The sequence below is a fragment of the Erpetoichthys calabaricus genome, chromosome 17, assembly GCF_900747795.2.
Source record: "Erpetoichthys calabaricus chromosome 17, fErpCal1.3, whole genome shotgun sequence".
In the NCBI taxonomy this organism is placed as follows: Eukaryota; Metazoa; Chordata; class Cladistia; order Polypteriformes; family Polypteridae; genus Erpetoichthys; species Erpetoichthys calabaricus.
Genome location: NC_041410.2, coordinates 71424924 through 71442475, shown reverse-complemented (window position 1 = coordinate 71442475; position 17552 = coordinate 71424924).

Below are 17552 nucleotides of genomic sequence, written 5' to 3'. Positions count from 1 at the left end.
ATTACTTCATTTATTATATTCATGATGATTGTCCAATACAGATTATTTAAATAAATAATTACATTTTTTTAGGAACATATTAACTACTGAGAATTCATTTTATTTCTGCAAGGTACTGATCCGGCCCACTTATGTGAGATTTTTGAACAGTGTGGCCTCTATCCCCAAATGAGTCTGCCACCCCTGCAGCAGAGAGAAAACCCTGGGCCAACTGATAGACATACAGCCTTGTCGGAAAAGAATTAAAGAGTTCTGATAAAAGCAAGCTGTATACAGAAACTATTCATTATCTTAAAGCAGTTGTAGCAAGGCTACATAACACGACAAGCAGGTTGGTTTTCTGAACTGGCTGTCACTGTATTATATGGTCGGGAGGGTGTCTAAGAAAGATCTCCTCAGGCACGATTGTGGATGACTAAGTGCTAGGAGGACCCTGCCCAGTAACGATTCCAGCTACCAGTTGCCTGCGTTATGTTGTTATGATATCTAAGGCCAGATTTATACTTCACGCGACGCGACGCATGCTGCAGCGGACGCTAATGCTAAGCAAGTGTTGAAGTGTTTATACTTGCGCGCGTACTTTACGTAAATCTGGAGGAATCCGCCAGGTGGCAGTGCGAGATATTATCATGGTTAGAACATGTTCGGCTTCTCTGTGTTGTGAATTGCTTAGAACACCCATTAAATTCCGATGCCACCTTACCGCAATATCTCTAAAGAAGGATGTTTATTAATTAAATCCAGGAATGTGTCCATTCCAGCAAGCATTGGGCACGAGTGAGAAACAATCCCTGGACGAGGCCTCAGCTCATCACAAGGTGAATACAAGCACACACATACACTAGCGTCATTTTAGCGGCACCAAATCCCCAAATCTGCATATCTTTGGAAGGAAACTGGAGTACACTGAGAAAACCCAGCAGGAAACATATAAACTCCAGGCAGGGAATATCAGCAACGTGACTCCCTGCAAGACAGCAGTGCTAACGCTCCACCACTGTGTCACCCACATGCGTGTTATTTTTAATAGTATTCATTATTTAAACGAAATTTATCTGTAAAATGTAATATACATACTTTAATGCTTTTCATCATGAAAGTGATATCAAGTATAAATTTAAGGATTCTAAATGTGCAGAGAGTTGGAATATCATACATTTAATGTGCTCAGTGTGGCGATCTATTGTTGGCGATCCGCTGCTGTCAGGACCAGAGGAAGTCCTAGAAAAAAAGACAGCACAGATGATGGTAAAAAATGTATCGTATCATTACGATCGGGAATATGCGACGCTTGAATATAAAAGCACCACAAATACATTTGTATGTCAGCATTTTGCTTCACCACTTTGAACCATTCATCAAACATCGTAGAACACACACCGATCTCGTAGGATCCACAAAGCGGCTTTCTGTCACATGTAGATAGTAAACAGAGACTCTGACGTCACATTCCAACTTTTAGCAAACTGTGCCCCCCAACTTTTTGCTGGTACTGCAACTCGCGCACGCATCACGTTAATTTCTGAGGACCTGCTCAGAAGACGCTTCAAATGAACGCTGAGAACATGTGGCAGCCATGACGCGGGCGCGTACGCATTCTGAGCGTGAAGTATAAATGAGCCCTAAACTGGGAATAGTGGATCGTGGAAGAGGAAAAAAAAGCAGAAGGCAAGGAGCGTTGCTATCTTTGCTTAAAAGAATATTTCATAATCTGATTTCACCAAGGAACATTTGCAATTTGTGGGTGGCCACCCCGACGTTGAAACAGTGAGGTGAATCCCCAAGAAGAGGCCAGGGGTTGTAGTATATGGACCTGAGGTTCTTCGGGTGCTCCCATTGGTGAGTCGGACTGGTGTCTAAATTCTTCGGGAAGCTGTTTTCGCCTGAGAACTGTTTTTTTCCCTCCATCATGCAGTAAGAACTCTACTACAGGATTTTTCACTGTTTCACGAATTACGTTTAATCCTTCTCTTTTTTGAGATCTTTTTTCTTTATGTGTGTTTCAAAGCAGGGATTAAGATTTGGCTGCTGGGGGTAGGGAGGCTGGGGAGGTCGTCAGGGGAAAAGGGATCACTAATGAGCACTTAGTCACTGGGCATGTAAATGTATCAACGTGGATTAAAATATACTTAACCAGTCCTACTTCCATCTGATTTCTTTCAAGTATTGTGGTTGGGGGTGTCACATACAGGGGAGAAGAGGGGCCGAAGGCCAAATATTTTAATGCTATTATATCCTTCAAACATCATCCACTTCCCTCTCAAGTAGTGAAGTGTAGTAATCGCGTCCCATATCGAGCGATTGTTACACAGTTACTTTAGTTATTAAGTGAAGAATTAACCAAGTTCCTAAAAAAACAAAAATGCAGAATAGAAGCCTGCGAGTCATTGAGTCAGATTCTTTATAACCCTTTGAGTGAGCTGTTGTGGCGAGGTGTCCACATTTAGACAGATTATCCGGCAAATTTGCAATGGTGAAAAGGAGGGAATCAAAATTACAACGTAGCATGAGGAACGAGCAAAAGGATTCATTTTGAAAATAGTACACTTTGAAAGGGAGGTCCTGTATCTTAGGTGCAGTGTAACCTAAACATATGTACTTCTGCCCATCTATTGTATCTGCTCTTCAGTTTCAGAGTCACAAGGATCTAAAGGTTTATCCTGGGAACAATGTGCACATGGCAGGAACAAGATCTGGACAGAGGATTGTTATGGAATTATGAAGTCATCCATTTCCAAACCTACTTAAATCAGTAAATTCACAGAAAGCCACAGCTTTGTAGCATCAGATTCACTGTAGAACAAACTCTAAATGGCACGGTTGTACATTACAAGGAATTTTCACACTCATCCACTATGGACCAAAGAAGACTCAAGTAATGGGTGACATTAAATCAGCAGAAAAACATTGCTAAAAGAAAGATATTAACAGTACCTGGTGTTATGGTTTGAGAAGATATAGAAAATCAAAGCAGAATCCCACTTAGTTATGATTAAGGGCACTGTGACTATCCAACACCTAATAACATTGTAATAAATCCTGTTGTCATTAAAAACAGTGCAATAAGGAACAATTAAAAACTGATCATTTATTGAAACCTCACGACTAGTGAATGGCCTGCCAGGTCCTCTGACCTGAGCCACTCAGACATGGGGAGCATTGTTGGTGGACACCTGGATTCTGTCTTTCAGTTAGTGAACTAGGATCAGATATGTAATGACATTCAATTGGAAATTATCCAGACCCTCATTGGCCCCATGCTATGTACAACCATACTATTCTACTAATGGTAGGCACACTATACACACAGTGCTTTTTTTTGCAACAAAAGATTACAACCCGTCCTGGAAATTTGAGGATGAAATCTTTCATTTCTTATGTTAGCATTCTACTTTGTATGAAATTTGGTGGGAATCGGTCTTCTTGGTGCTGCACATAATTAGGCAAGCTGTAGCTTTGTGGCCTTGAAGAGAACAGCTTATATATCTTTAAATAAATGCCATCTCAGAACAGAGCTGTTCAATCACATTGGTGTTCAGGCAAACTGAACACCTAGCATTTGTTTTATTTAGTTATTCATTTTCCTTCTGGAGCTTAACCCAGAAAAATTGAGTGCACATCAAGAACCACATCTCTGGTCAAGTTTAAACTGAGAATAATTAAAAGCATTAAAGAATCCACTCATATATTGTTCATATAACTGGCAGAATTACACAGACATTGGTCATTGACAATATGGCATGGTCATCAGTAGCAATTCAAGCCTTTATTCAGTACAGTTGCGGATTCAGGGTTTGTGGACTCAGTCGTTCGCAGATTTTTCCTTAGAACCTAACTATTAATTGTTAGCAGAGAGTGCAAATATCCTCCTCAATTTTTTATGGCTTTTTTCGTGTCAATACTGTGTTGTAGAGAGAACAAGAAACAACCGCTGAGGGAAACACAGTTTGGGATGGTGAAAGTAGCCAATCCGAGAGAGTTATTCATTTCTCCTTGCTGCTGATTGATTGGTGCCCTGTGACACGTCTCCAGGTGAGTGGGTTTACCACCACTGAGGGAAACGCGGTTTGTGATGGTAAAAGTAGCCAATCCGAGAGCGTTATTCATTTCTCCTTGCTGCTGACTGACTGCTGCCCCATGACGCGACTCCAGCTGAGTGTCCTTATGTTTTCCATTTTGTTATTGTATTCATTTTGTTATTCTTAAATGCACAAGATGTCGCCAAATCGCCCTGAACCGTCTAAGGCTTCTGGCACTGAGCATAAGCGACAGAAGAAGTTTAAAACAATCCAGGAGAAGGTTGAACTACTGGATTTGCTCTGGAAACTAAAAAGTTATGCTGCAGTAGTGCGCCACTATGGCATTAATGAAAGCACTGCATTCTACATAAAGAAGAATGAAGCAGCGATCTGGAGTACCGTATCTGTAAGTTTCTGTGATAGTGCCAAAAAGGTAACGATCGTAAGGAATAAAAATATCGTCAGGATGAAATCTGCCTTGGCATTGTGGATCACTGACTGCAGGAAGAAGAACATCCCCTTGGATGGTAACATCATCTGTGAGAAAGCATAGAAATTGTAGCAGCAGTTCACTACAGGAGACAATGTAGCAACTTCCCATCACAATGTTCCTGAAACCTATAAAGAAAAGCCAGCACGAAACCCCACCAGAAGAAGACCCGTCCAAAGATACAAATCCTCCTGAAGAGGCGCCACCCGAGGTGTTTTAAATCCTCTGCATCGTACTGCACAGCTACTTCATCATCATCATCAATATCATTCATCATTGGTGAGTACCGTACATTTTAGTGTATTTTAATTAAATGAAATTAATATGTATGTATTTACTTTACTTATAACAAAGAAAACGACAGCGTATACCAAAGAAAATGCACTTGCATGAATTACAGTATGTATAGCAGTAACATCGATATTTTACATTCTAGCACAGTGGGAGACATAGCAGTACAGTACTGTACAGTATACGAGTTTACCTTTACATTCTGTTTTTAGGTAATGTATTAATGTATTAAGCTGAGTTTGCAACGAAATTAAAGTGCTTTGGGGACATACTGTATTTAGGGTTTAAACTATAAAAACAGGCATTTAAAAGGCATTTTTTAACCACATCCAAAAGTCGCGGTTTTTCACAATATGCGGGTGCTCTAGGAACGTAACCCCAGCGAATTTTGGGGGTGTACTGTACTTCTACTTTTTGTTTCCAATTTGTTTTCCTTTTTCTCTCCATAATTCTTGTTTGTTTTAATCATCAATTAATTTCAAGACTCATTTAATATATTTTTATGCTGTGGGAATTAGAGCCTAACCCAGCAGTGTTAGCTGCATAGCAAGAATCAAGCTTGGATGGGGCACCTGCTTACTATTCCTTTTATTTTATTTATGGACATGTAATGTCAGTAACAGTCTGAATTAATCATTTAAATTTCCTGACTAAATCAAAGCACTAGGAGACACCTTATGTGAATGCAAAAATGTAGTTTGACTACTTTTTATTGTACCCGCTGTGCTACAGTATATTTTTTCCATTTATCTATCCATCCAACCATCCATCATGCAACCCATTTGGTCCAATTCAAGCAAGTTCAGGCACAAGGAAGGAACTATTCTATTGTACGATACACTTGCCCACAATTCTGTGCTTGATTATGAAGGGCCAATTTAGAGACCATAGGTTAACCTAACATGCACAACATTGAGATATGGGAGGAAGTCTAAGAAAAACTCAGACAGTTAAGAGACAAATATTCAAACTACACAAATAAGGCTAGGACTTGAACACTAGAGCTGTGACACAACACTGTTAACCACTCTGTGACACCGTACGTTTTCCATCAAGCCTTCCATTATTGAACTTGTTTATTATAGTTAGGGTTTGCAGGGTCCAAAATTAATTTTGGAAACATCAGGCATAAAGAAAGAGAACACTCACATGCACATCCACACTAATGCATACTGGGCCAACTTACTCACCAGTTAACCTAAACATCCTCAGCATATTGGAGAAAAGCGATAAACAGACACAAGGAGAATAGGTCGGGATTTGAACTCTTCTTCCTAGAAGTATGAGGCACAAGTACTAAGCATTGTGCTTTTCCCAGCAATATGAAATACTGCTCCTTTTAGTGATCAGATATTAACATACTCATCAAAGATAAAAAAACAAATAGGCGTCAGTTGTGGCATGAGTGAAAAAGTCCAACCGCTACCCCCACAATCACCCATCAGTTACCTATGATTAAAAGAAAATCCGAATGGAAAACAGAAGATATGATACCACCTGTCATCCGGCACCCATCCTGGAGTCTGACAAATCCAGGAAAAAGGGAAAAAAGAAGACAAGTAAATAAAAGCCTTCAAATCATTAGCTGTGTCTTACTGGAGAGGTTAATTCTAGACACTGATAATTCCAGGTGGATTCAATTAAAGAAATAAACCAGCAGGAAAGCAGAGTCAGGAGAATTCAGCGGCAAGAGTGCCCAAAAGAAAAAGAGCGAGTAGCCTTTTCTGAAAAAGTACAGAATGATGCATTAAGACTCATCACACAAAAGAAGGAGCTTTAGAATAAAAAGAATTTCTAAGTGAGAGACACTGTGCCAGAAGGAAGGAAAGAACAGGAGGACATGTGGAGGCAGGAAAGTGACCCTTGATCAGGGGAAGGTTATCAACACCATACTGTCTATATTAGAATGAACAAAGGCTTTAGGATAGGCTGGCCTAAGGATTCATGGTAACATATCTGGCCCTTATGCACAGGGGCACATTCTACCGGCATCACAGGTATCTATCTGTCTATCTATAGTATATTTTATACACTGTATATTGTGATAACAGAAAAGACAAATGTCAACGTTAAAGGGTTGAGGTCATCTTTGATCAGCCTTTTAAATGGCGCCAATGCAATTAACTGACAAGAGTAAAACAAACAAACAAACAAAAAGAAAAAGCAATAAGCTTCTAAATCCTGGCAACATCTCAAAATAGAAGGCTTCTGTGTGCAACTGTGGCTCCTGCAGATGCTGAATCAAAAGGCAACATTGGCTGCTCTTTTACTCAGTGTTGACCAGAAGAGGCAGGTTCTTGAGCAGCCGGAAACAAGATCACTCATCAGCAGTGAGATCGTCCTCCTCTCTGGTGTGGAAGAATGAAATTTGCGTCAGTCAAGGGAGGTTCAAGAACATGTCTGTAATGCGTGTGCATGACTATATATGCACATTGTAGTGTCTATTCTTTTGGACATTTGCAAAACAAAATATATAAATAAGGGTAAGGTTATACTTTTAATAATGGCAAAAACGTCCACTGATACCACTAACTTATCATTACATGAGAAATATGGCAAACAAGAGGAGACCCTTCAGTCCATCAAGCGTGTTTGTTTAGCTAATAGATAAGCTGTCCCAATATCTCATCCCGATTCTTTTTAAAGGTTGTCAAGGTTTCTGGTGCAACTACAAGTCTTGGTAGTTTGTTCCAGAGCCCCACAACTCTTTGTGCAAAGAAGTTCTTCCTGGCTTCAGTTTCAAATGCACTTTCCCTTAATTTCTACTTATGTCTCTGAGTAAATGATTTACCCTTAAACTGAAAGAATGGCACTGGATTTATTTTATCAATGCATTTGAGGATTCTGAAGCCCAGGATTAGGCTCCCACATAGTCTCCTATGCCGACGAAACAAGGGTGCATTTGGTTGCTCTCCTCTGCACAGCTTCAAGTGCTGCTATGTCTTTCTTGTACTGTGGTGGTCAGAGCTGCACACAATACTCCAGATGTGGTCTCACTAGTGCATTATATAGTTTGAGCATAACATTCATTCAATTGCTACTGTACATTGCTTACTTGATGAAAATGTTATGTCAACATATACATCTAAATCCTTTTCAGAAGTTGCTTCCTGTAGGACAGTGTCTCCCATCTTGTATTTATAATTAATGTTCATTTTGCTCAAGTGTAGCACTTTGCACTTTACTGTACTTATGATGAAAACAAAATAGAAGGATATAAAAGCACCGGTCATCCTGGACCTTTCCTGTAAGGACCTCAATTTGATTTCCACTTGCATGGAGTCTGTACATTCTCCTTATATCCCAAAATGGGATATTCTCTGGGTATTTATCCCAAATGTGTTCATTTTAGGTTATCTGATGAGGTTACAGCTGGTCTAGAGGGAGTGAATGTGTATAAGTTTGCTTTATGCTTATTGCTGCTGGAATTAACTAAGACTTGAATGAATTTTTGGATTATATTAGTGGGTATAAACCAGTTAGCTGTGGGAACAGATGGATTGTGCTCTATGCCAATCACCTGTACAAGGCGAATTAATATGGTTCATCCTTTCATCACTTTTTTAACTTACCTAATCTAATTCATACATACAGTAGGGTGCAAAGCAAAAAGATATGCCAGCTAGGGCACCAGTCTAATAATTACAAGACACACTCATACTCATACTTACAGTCAATAACTACGGTATATGAATGAAGAGTAACCAATTAACCTCTCTGTCTTCAGGATGAGGCACAAAAAGTCCACAACAACAAGGAGAAAATGGCCAGCTCCATGTGTATAGTGACAGGGCTGGGATGTAAAACCAGTTTACTGGAATCTTACAGCAGCAGAAACAACCTAATGTGGTAGCTTTCTAATTTGGCATTATATTCAATAAAGATATATGATGGCTCCCTATGATTTTGTATTGGAAAATGGATAAATCAATAGATTACATGTTCTGTACAAACAATTATTCTCTCAATGAACTGTTTAATGGATTTTAAGAATAACGCAATGGTAAAGCACCATTACCTTTTCGGTGTTCTGTTTGAATCAGTCATTTATTTATTTTATATGCTTAGAGCACGGAGCACAGTAGCACTGCTGCCTCTCATCTCTGATGCCCTGGGATCAGGTCTCAGCTTGGGTGAGTATATGTTTCTTCCTTGTATGTGTGTATTTCCTCCATGAACCCAGGTCTTCCTCCCACCTTCAAAAGACAATCATGTAATGTTAATTGGAGATTACAAATCAGCCTTTTGTGAGTGTCTGACCTGTAATGGACTGATACTTATCCAGGGCCTTGACATCCATGTTTATGATGCTGCTGGCCTACATGACTCTGAACTGGATTAAGGAGATTTGAAAATCAATGGATGACTTCATGGATGGATCTTACTAACCTACTGCAATTTATAGTACAACTGACCTTAGACTGTAAGGTGAAGCTGTTTGTTGTAAGAAGTGATGTTAAAAATAAATAGAAAAGAACATGAAACAATGTGAAATAAGTAAGAGAATGTACACATGCGTTGTGTTAACATTCAGGTGCATTCAGAGACTTCGTTAGCTGGTTTGAAAGTTGGAGCATTTTAAAATTTTATAGTCACTTCATCATTCCATTTTTGTTGCAGTGAGTCATGTTCAAAAGTAACAGTGATAATTGAAATTGTAATTAAATGTACTAGTAGAGTAAATAAAATGTATTTCTTATTATCAATTTATAACATCATGTGGATAAAATCGCTGTCATAGACAGAAGCCAAGTAACGATGTGGCTAATTTCTGTTCAAATTTCTTAAACATAAAGTTTTTCAAATAACTACCCGATGGAGATTTAGAATCTGTACTGAAATCTTAAGGTAACATTGTCAGCTGCATCCGAAATATGATTGATAGCAGATCATTATTGTGCTTTCCTGATAAATTGCAATGTGTGAGAAATATTTAATTATTATAATCATTAGATAATAGAGTAGTGAGGTTTTTTTAAGTAGAAATACTGAGTACACGTTTAGTCATAGTAGAATGAAGTATAGGTGAGCTATCGTTTATGCATTTCTAAATAAGTAAGTAAGTAAAATTTATTTATAAAGCACATTTTAATGCAGCTTTCACAGACCAAAATGCTATACATAATAATAATAATATTCTGAAAAAATACCAAGAAAATTAAAACTTATAACCAATATTTATTAAGAGTCTAAAAAGGCTTGAGTGTATTGTGGGTAACAGCCCGGACACAGACAGGTAGACGTCATAATTTCACCCAACACACGTTTATTGCACATTAATATTTACAATGGTGAGCACAAACCCAGTGCTGCAGCACAAATCACCCCTCAAGTCCTTGGCCACAACACAATGCCGTCTCACAGTCTCTGGTCCACCTCCACTCCTCTCCACCAAGCTTCGTCCACTTCCACCCGACTCTTGCCAATGACTGGAGGGAGGCAGCCCGAGGAGCTTCTGTAGCCACACCCCTGTGTGGCAGAAGCTATAGCGGTGTATCCGGAAGTCCTCCGGGTGTCCCCAATCCTCTTCCCCCCAGCACTTCCGGGTGTGGCGGAAGTGCTGAGGTCCAGGGCTCCCAAGGCATCGGGGCGCCCCCTGGCGGTGACCACGGGTCCCTACAGGGTTGAGCTTCCAAGCTCTGTACCCGTGGCCCCCAAAGCAACCAGGGTGGGTGCCCCCTCGTGTTCTGGAGGAGGCACAAGCCCTCCTCCGGTCCTCCTGGGCATCCTGGCCGGGCATAAACCCCAGCCGGGTACCACAGTATAAATAAGTCTTAAGCCTAGAAACAAAAATGGAGGAAGCACACCTAACATCAACTGGCAAACCATTCCACATCCATGCAGCTGCAACAGAAAATTTTGAATGTGTCCTTGGAACATGCAGGATTTGTTTGATTTGGGGATCTAAGAGACCTGGGGGCTAAGTAAGGGCAGAGAAGATCTGAAATACAGGGTGGGGTCATCCTATTTAAAGCTTTAAAAACAATCAAAAAACTTTATATGGAATTCTATACTGAACAGGAAGCCATTGAATAGAAGCCAGGCCTGGAGTGATGTGTCCATGCATTATAATGCCAGACAAAAGATGTACAACAGCATTCTGGAAAATTTTTAAATGACCAAGTAGTCACCAAGATATAAAGTATTGCAATAGTCCAATCGTGATGTAATGAATGCATGAATGACTTTTTCCAGATCCTAATAAGACAAAATTGATTTAATTCTAGAAATAACTCTTAACTGGTAAAAACTACTTTTAACAAATGATCGAATTTAGGTGTCAAAATTAAGTGTGGAGTCAAAAGCTTGCTCACATTTTTGGTATAAAATAGATAAATAGAAAGATAGATAGATAGATAGATAGATAGATAGATAGATAGATAGATAGATAGATAGATAGATAGATAGATAGATAGATAGATAGATAGATAGATAGATAGATACTTTATTTGTCCCCAAGAGCAAATTTAAATTTTAGAGAAGCTCCAAAATAAATAAACAAATAAAAACAACAATCCCCCCCACCTAACACATATAACTTCTGGGTTGGATACCAGAGAGCTGCTGCTGTTAATAACAGGCTTGTAGGTGGCAGTAAGATGAGGTCAGACTTGCTCAGATCGTCCCATAGGTTTATATTTAAAGTCATTAATATTTGGATAAAGGAGGTCTGGCTTGTGTCATCATTAAGATATCGGTACAGAATTAATCATTTCTGTTGCTTTGTTAGCTGGGATGATGTTATTTACTTTCCTGGGCAGTAACATGGTTGAATTCAATCTGCATTTCAATGTCTGGATCTCTAATTTAGTTTTAATTGTACTGTGTTCCCTTTCTCACCATTTCAAATTTACAAAAGTCTCCCTCCTGCTTTTCCCACTCAGGTTTAAAGTGGTTTATATTCAAATGGAGGTACAGCATCCAAAATAGTTCAACAAGAGGAATGGAAAATGGAAACTAAATCATCTGAACTTAAACAGTGCTCAGCAGTAGATTGAATAGAAGATGAGATGGCATTACTTAAGTATGCCTCAACAAACTGCTTAACAGTGAGAGAGTTCAGAAAAAGGGAAACGCAGCCTGGAACTTTTTCATTGCTTTTAGGACTAAATAAAGTTACATCAAACACCATCAGCTTATGATCTGAAAAAACATACATCCTCATTTACAATATTATCAACAGAAAGCTCAAAGGAAAAAAGGAGGTCCAGAGTGTGTCCATGTACATGAGTAGTAGCACTTATATACTACTGAGCAAAACAAAGAGTCCAGCACCTATATAAATTCTTTGACCATAAGTTTACAATGACAATATGTATAAATATTAAAATCACTCAAAAATCAAAAGAGGGTCATACAGTGAACAGCTTTAGGGAAAAAATTCTGTGAACTCAGTCATAAAATTATTGTTGTGCTTTGGGGGCCTACTAATCAAAACACAAATCAAAGTAGTGGGTTTAGTGTCAACTTTTTAAAAAAATCATAGCAAGTCCACTACCTCTTCCAACAGATCTAGGAGTGGTAATCAAACAATTTAATGAACAAAGTTCAACAGAAACAGATAACTTACCAGTTTTGATCCATATGTCTGTTAAAAACAAAAAAATTCAGATCTCAAGAGACAAAAACATTTTTTGAAATAAAAGTTTGTTAGATACAGAATTAGCAATTATCAAAGCCATTTTCATTAGAGAACTGACAGCCACTTGTTGAGTAGGCGTATGTGGCACATGTTCTAGTAAGCAAATATTCTGATTACTCACATCAACACTTTAGATGCGCAATATTGTTAAAACAGAACAATCCAGTATGGAAGTACAATCTGGGACAATAGGCAGATGAAGTGCGTATCTCCGATCCCAGGAGCACCGCAACAAATAGAGACTCCTGTTGTCTATGTTGATGGTCGAAGACCAACAGATCTAAATCAACAAAGTAGCAACTTCTTTCTTTATCGTCAGCATAACTCCACTGTGTTTACCTCTTTTCCATGGTTTTTAACCCAGGATGTAACACAGCAAAAAGCAAAGATATATAAGTTAAGTTGCATGTCTTTTTTACTTTTACAGACATGAACATCATGTCACATATCCACTTGTACTGGAATTAATAAATAGTAAAAATCATTATTACTAAATTGAACAAATAAAAATATCATTATTAGTGAATTAATTAAATACATATAAATATAAAATCTTACTTCCCTTATATGGTAGCTTTTGATCATCCAGTCCTGCCTACATCTGACGTGACGTGCAGCGTGGTGAACTTGCAGGTGTTCCAGCGTTCACTGGAGTGGCTGTAGAATGAGAAAAATAAAATCATTTTGAAAAATATACAATTTGAAGTAACAACTCTCAAGGTGAAATTGACACAGTAAGTTAATTCATAGTTGAAAGCACACAGAAAATTTTTCTGTTTTAAGGTTAGACAAGTAGGCAAATTCACCAATACATGAAAAACTCTAAAATTCAAAACGGTGTACAATGTGCTGTATTCAAGGTAAATTAAACTTTACAAACACATTTTCTTAAAGAATAAGTGTGCCAAATTTCAACAAAATCAGTATGTAGTTTCATGTGGACAGACAGATGAACATTTTTTTTGTTGTGAACACATCTAAAAAGATAAAATAAAGTATATTAAAGACCGAAGTGGAAAAAAGAGAAAATAAGTAAAGCAATGAAGGGGAAACATTAAGAAAATAGAGTAAGTGAGAGTGAATTAGAAAAAAAATGACAAAAATGTGTGTGAAACAGTGAAAGATCAAGAAAAGGAAGTAAATGTATGATAGTAAAGGGTAGAAAACAAGCTGAAAAAATATCAAACAGTGACAAAGACAATAAACTGAAAAATAAATACATCAAAGAATGAAGAAGGACAACTAAATAAAAAAAGCGCATGAAAGAGAAAAGGATCAAAATGGGAAAAATATGTAAAGGAGGAAAGGAGAAAATAAAGTCCCACATATGTTTAAAGAAGAGATACTTTTTAAGTAATGTTGACAAAGCTTTAACACATAACTCTAGTTCTTAAATCCTTACACTGGCTCCCAATTAAGTTTAAGGCAGATGTCAAAATCCCACTTTTAACATATAAACCCTTAAAAGGCCACGGTCCAGCTTACTTATCTGAACTTATCATTACTTACAAACCGGAGCGCACATTAAGATCTGAAGACATCGGCCTGTTCATGATTCTAAGGATTAACAAAATAATGTCGAATGTTTAGTTACAGGGCCCCTAAACTGTGCAATGGTCTGCCTGCTACTATAAGAAGTGCCACTTTAGTCTCAGCTTTTAAATCCCAGCTAAAGACTCACTACTTCAGTTTAGTATACCCTGACTAGAGCTGATGATTAGCTGTGCATAATGCATGGCACGGGGTCCTACAAACTATTGAAATCGTCAGAAAAAAAAATTGAAATGTAGAGATGTCAGGCAATTGAAAGGAACTTCTCTGGGTATTTCTCTCCTAGGAGGTTTCGTGTTGCCTATGTGCTCACATCGTTTGTGCATTAGCGGCTAAGCAACTGTCTTTCTTCTGAGGTTTCATTTTGCCGGCATTCTCACCTCGCTTGTGTATTAGCGGCAGGAGGAAAAGTAAAAGGGATACCGTTTTGCTGATGTGCTCGCCTCGCTTCTGTTTTAACTGCTAAGTGACTGACTCTTTGTTCGGAGGTTTCGCTTTGCCGATGTGCTGGCCTCACTTGTGTATCCTCAGAGGTGGAGCCCTTACCCCGACTCCACCTCTCACTTCTGGGACTGACAGACACACACACACTTTCATGCGTAGATGTTTATATATAAAATTACTAACCCTCCCATATTCTGTTTCTCTTCTCAGTATCAGGATGTGGAACATGGTGCCACTACTCTTCTGCCAAGTTGCTTGCCTGCCTATGGAAAAGTCACTTCAGATAAAGGAGCACTGGAATCATGTCTTAGTAGGGTCCTTTCATCAGACTGGCCAGCCCAGCACTCACTCAGCTCTGGAATAGCCAGTAGGGGGGAGGCAGCTTGTTGGCCGAGGTCTCCAGGACTCTGATTATGTCTGGCTTGTCCAACTCCTTTTCTATAATCTGGCTTTGATTTTACAGTTAGCTGATGGACAGACATTGTTGTTTTTCATTTATGTTAATTAGATGCTATTTTGTTTCTGATGTATTTAAAAAGATCTGTATCCTTATACATGATAGCTCTGTATGTAGTGCGTGGTATAGCCTATTTTTGCACTTTGCCTTGAGAGTTGTTGTGGCGATCTGCGCCTGCCCTTGGTGAGGAGTACTGTGTAAGAACAAAGTCATTTGTACTGTTGTATTGTATTTCTGAGGTGGCACTAGATTCAAGTTTGCAATTGATGTATTAGAATGGTAAAGGAGAAGCTACAATGGACAGGGAGAGCTTTTTACAATCTTGCATGTAGTTGTGTAACACTGCTGGATGATATTATAGTCCTATTTTTTTATATTGTTTTGACTCAAAATTACATTACAACATGTGAACATAAGAATTTTTTTTTAATTGCATGTAACCAGGTTTCCATGATTTTTAGTATGAAAATGTGTTTCCTTGCGCATTTCTTAAATTCAATTCTTTTTAACTGCCACTGTTTAAGTATTAAAAGTAATAGTATTAGAAAAAGAATCCTTTGTTTTTCGTTTGAAGAAACACCATTCATATTGTTAATTCATGATTTGTGCATCCATCCATGTTTTTTTCCAAGGGTGGAGAGCACCTGCAGAATTATAATCCACAAAAGTCTATTGTTAAGACCAAAGTTGATCAAAGGACACATTAACACTCACTCACACCAAGTAAATTTACAGTTGCCCATTAACCCTGTGACAATAGAGGCACCGTCGACCCCTTGAACCCTCAGACCAGACGTCAGACACCAGATAAAAGTCCAATAACAATATTTATTATTATAAATAATTGCACAAAGCACCCTCCTCTCCACAATACTCAATAAATCCACAATAACCAATAAACAATACTCAATCCTCCACGCCCAGATGCTTAGCCACCCTGCCTCCCAACTCAGCTCAGCATCTGGGATTTCCCATGGTCCTTTTATATCTCTTGACCCAGAAATGGATCCACCCTACAGTCCATGTAATTCCTTATCACTTCCGGGTCAGATAAAAAGTCCTTTTCTTCATCCTGGAAGCACGTCGTTCCTTCTGTCCATGTGACCAGGACGCACTTCCGGGTTATAGGGCATGTAGAATTCCCTGAGCCTCCCTACACCGTCTCCTAGAGGTCCCCATGGTATCCAGCAGGGCTGGTTGTAAAAACTACAAGGTTCATGAGGCCCTGCTGGAATTCGGGGAACTTCTATGCTGCTGGGAGGGCTCCATCTGGTGGCTTGGAGGTGTGGGCCGGAATATAAGGCCAGCCATCCCTCACACCCACATACACTTGTGCACAAACCCATGCTCCATTCTGTTTCACACCTTTACGGTTGTCCACATCGTTGGATTGTGTCACAGGAGAAAATCCAATAAGATTTTGAAAGAACATGCTAACTCCACATAGATAGGAATTTAACTGAAATCTCTTGGTGTGTAAGGCTGAAATGCTAACCACTGCATAACCCTGCCTCCTGGCGTATTTAATCCACTTCTCCAAACAGTATATTGTTCAACACAGCTGTCCTGTTCAGTGTAATGGAGAAACATTGCCTATCCCAGGGGCACTGGGCTGTAGCAGGTATTAGCTCTGGATGAGGTGCAGAGCTCCACTTACATAGGACCAGTGTAGAGTTGCCAGTTAAGCTAACATATATGTCTTTGGGATGCTGAGTTGTGGAGAACATGCTAGCTTCACACAGATAGTGACTAGCATGAAAGCAAAAGTCAGATCCTTAGAAATGTAAAGCATTGGCATTAATCAGCTTATCACTCTTCCACTCATGGTCTTTATAGGTAACCCTTAAATGATCGTAGAAATAAAGGAAAAAAGAATGAAGAAAGAATCTCTATGAAGTTTAATCTAGCCAATGAAGTCAGAAGGTGAAAGGAATTGAAACTCTGGCAACAAGAACCAAAGTGCCGATGTCAGGGAAAACACTGAATGCGAGTCCATTTTTAATAAATGCATAATCATATTCAAGAGGTCCTCAATTGTAAAACAAAAGAAAAGAAAAATGTGCGGAATGAAACCTAGAAAAATAATAAAATAGCCTTGTGTGCATGAAAAACGGAGTGCTCATAACTCTGATTGACAGGTGGGAACTTCACAAGCTGTCAAGATGCGTTTAATAATGGAGCTCAATTAGACTCATCATTCTCTCCTGTGAAATCCCTGGAAGCTATAAGGTAAACTGGCAGAGTGTTTTAATTGTCCCCCTGGGCCTGTCTCTGTCCTATTTAGCGTACCAACCAACGAAAGCAGAGGGAACGTCTTCCCCAGGTGGAGGTAAACACAGGTGTGGTGGCTTGTTAGCAGCATGTCTCCTATGCTGCCTTTGCCTGGTTTGTGTCTCCAGTTGGATTTAATTGGTACAGCTGCACACAGCGGCTTTGAAAAAATGAAATCTGCAGAAACCGTTGTGTATCATCCATGGTTCACAAAATTGTCACTTGCACTAAATGTGTTCTGCCACATTTGTGGCCAATGCTAAATGCTGTTATTGCTCAGCTATGTCAGAAAGGAGGATCTCATCATCATCATCATCATTTTCACTCCTCTTATCCTGATGAGGGTTGTCCAGGCCACAATATCCTATTTCAACACCTCTTTGGGAA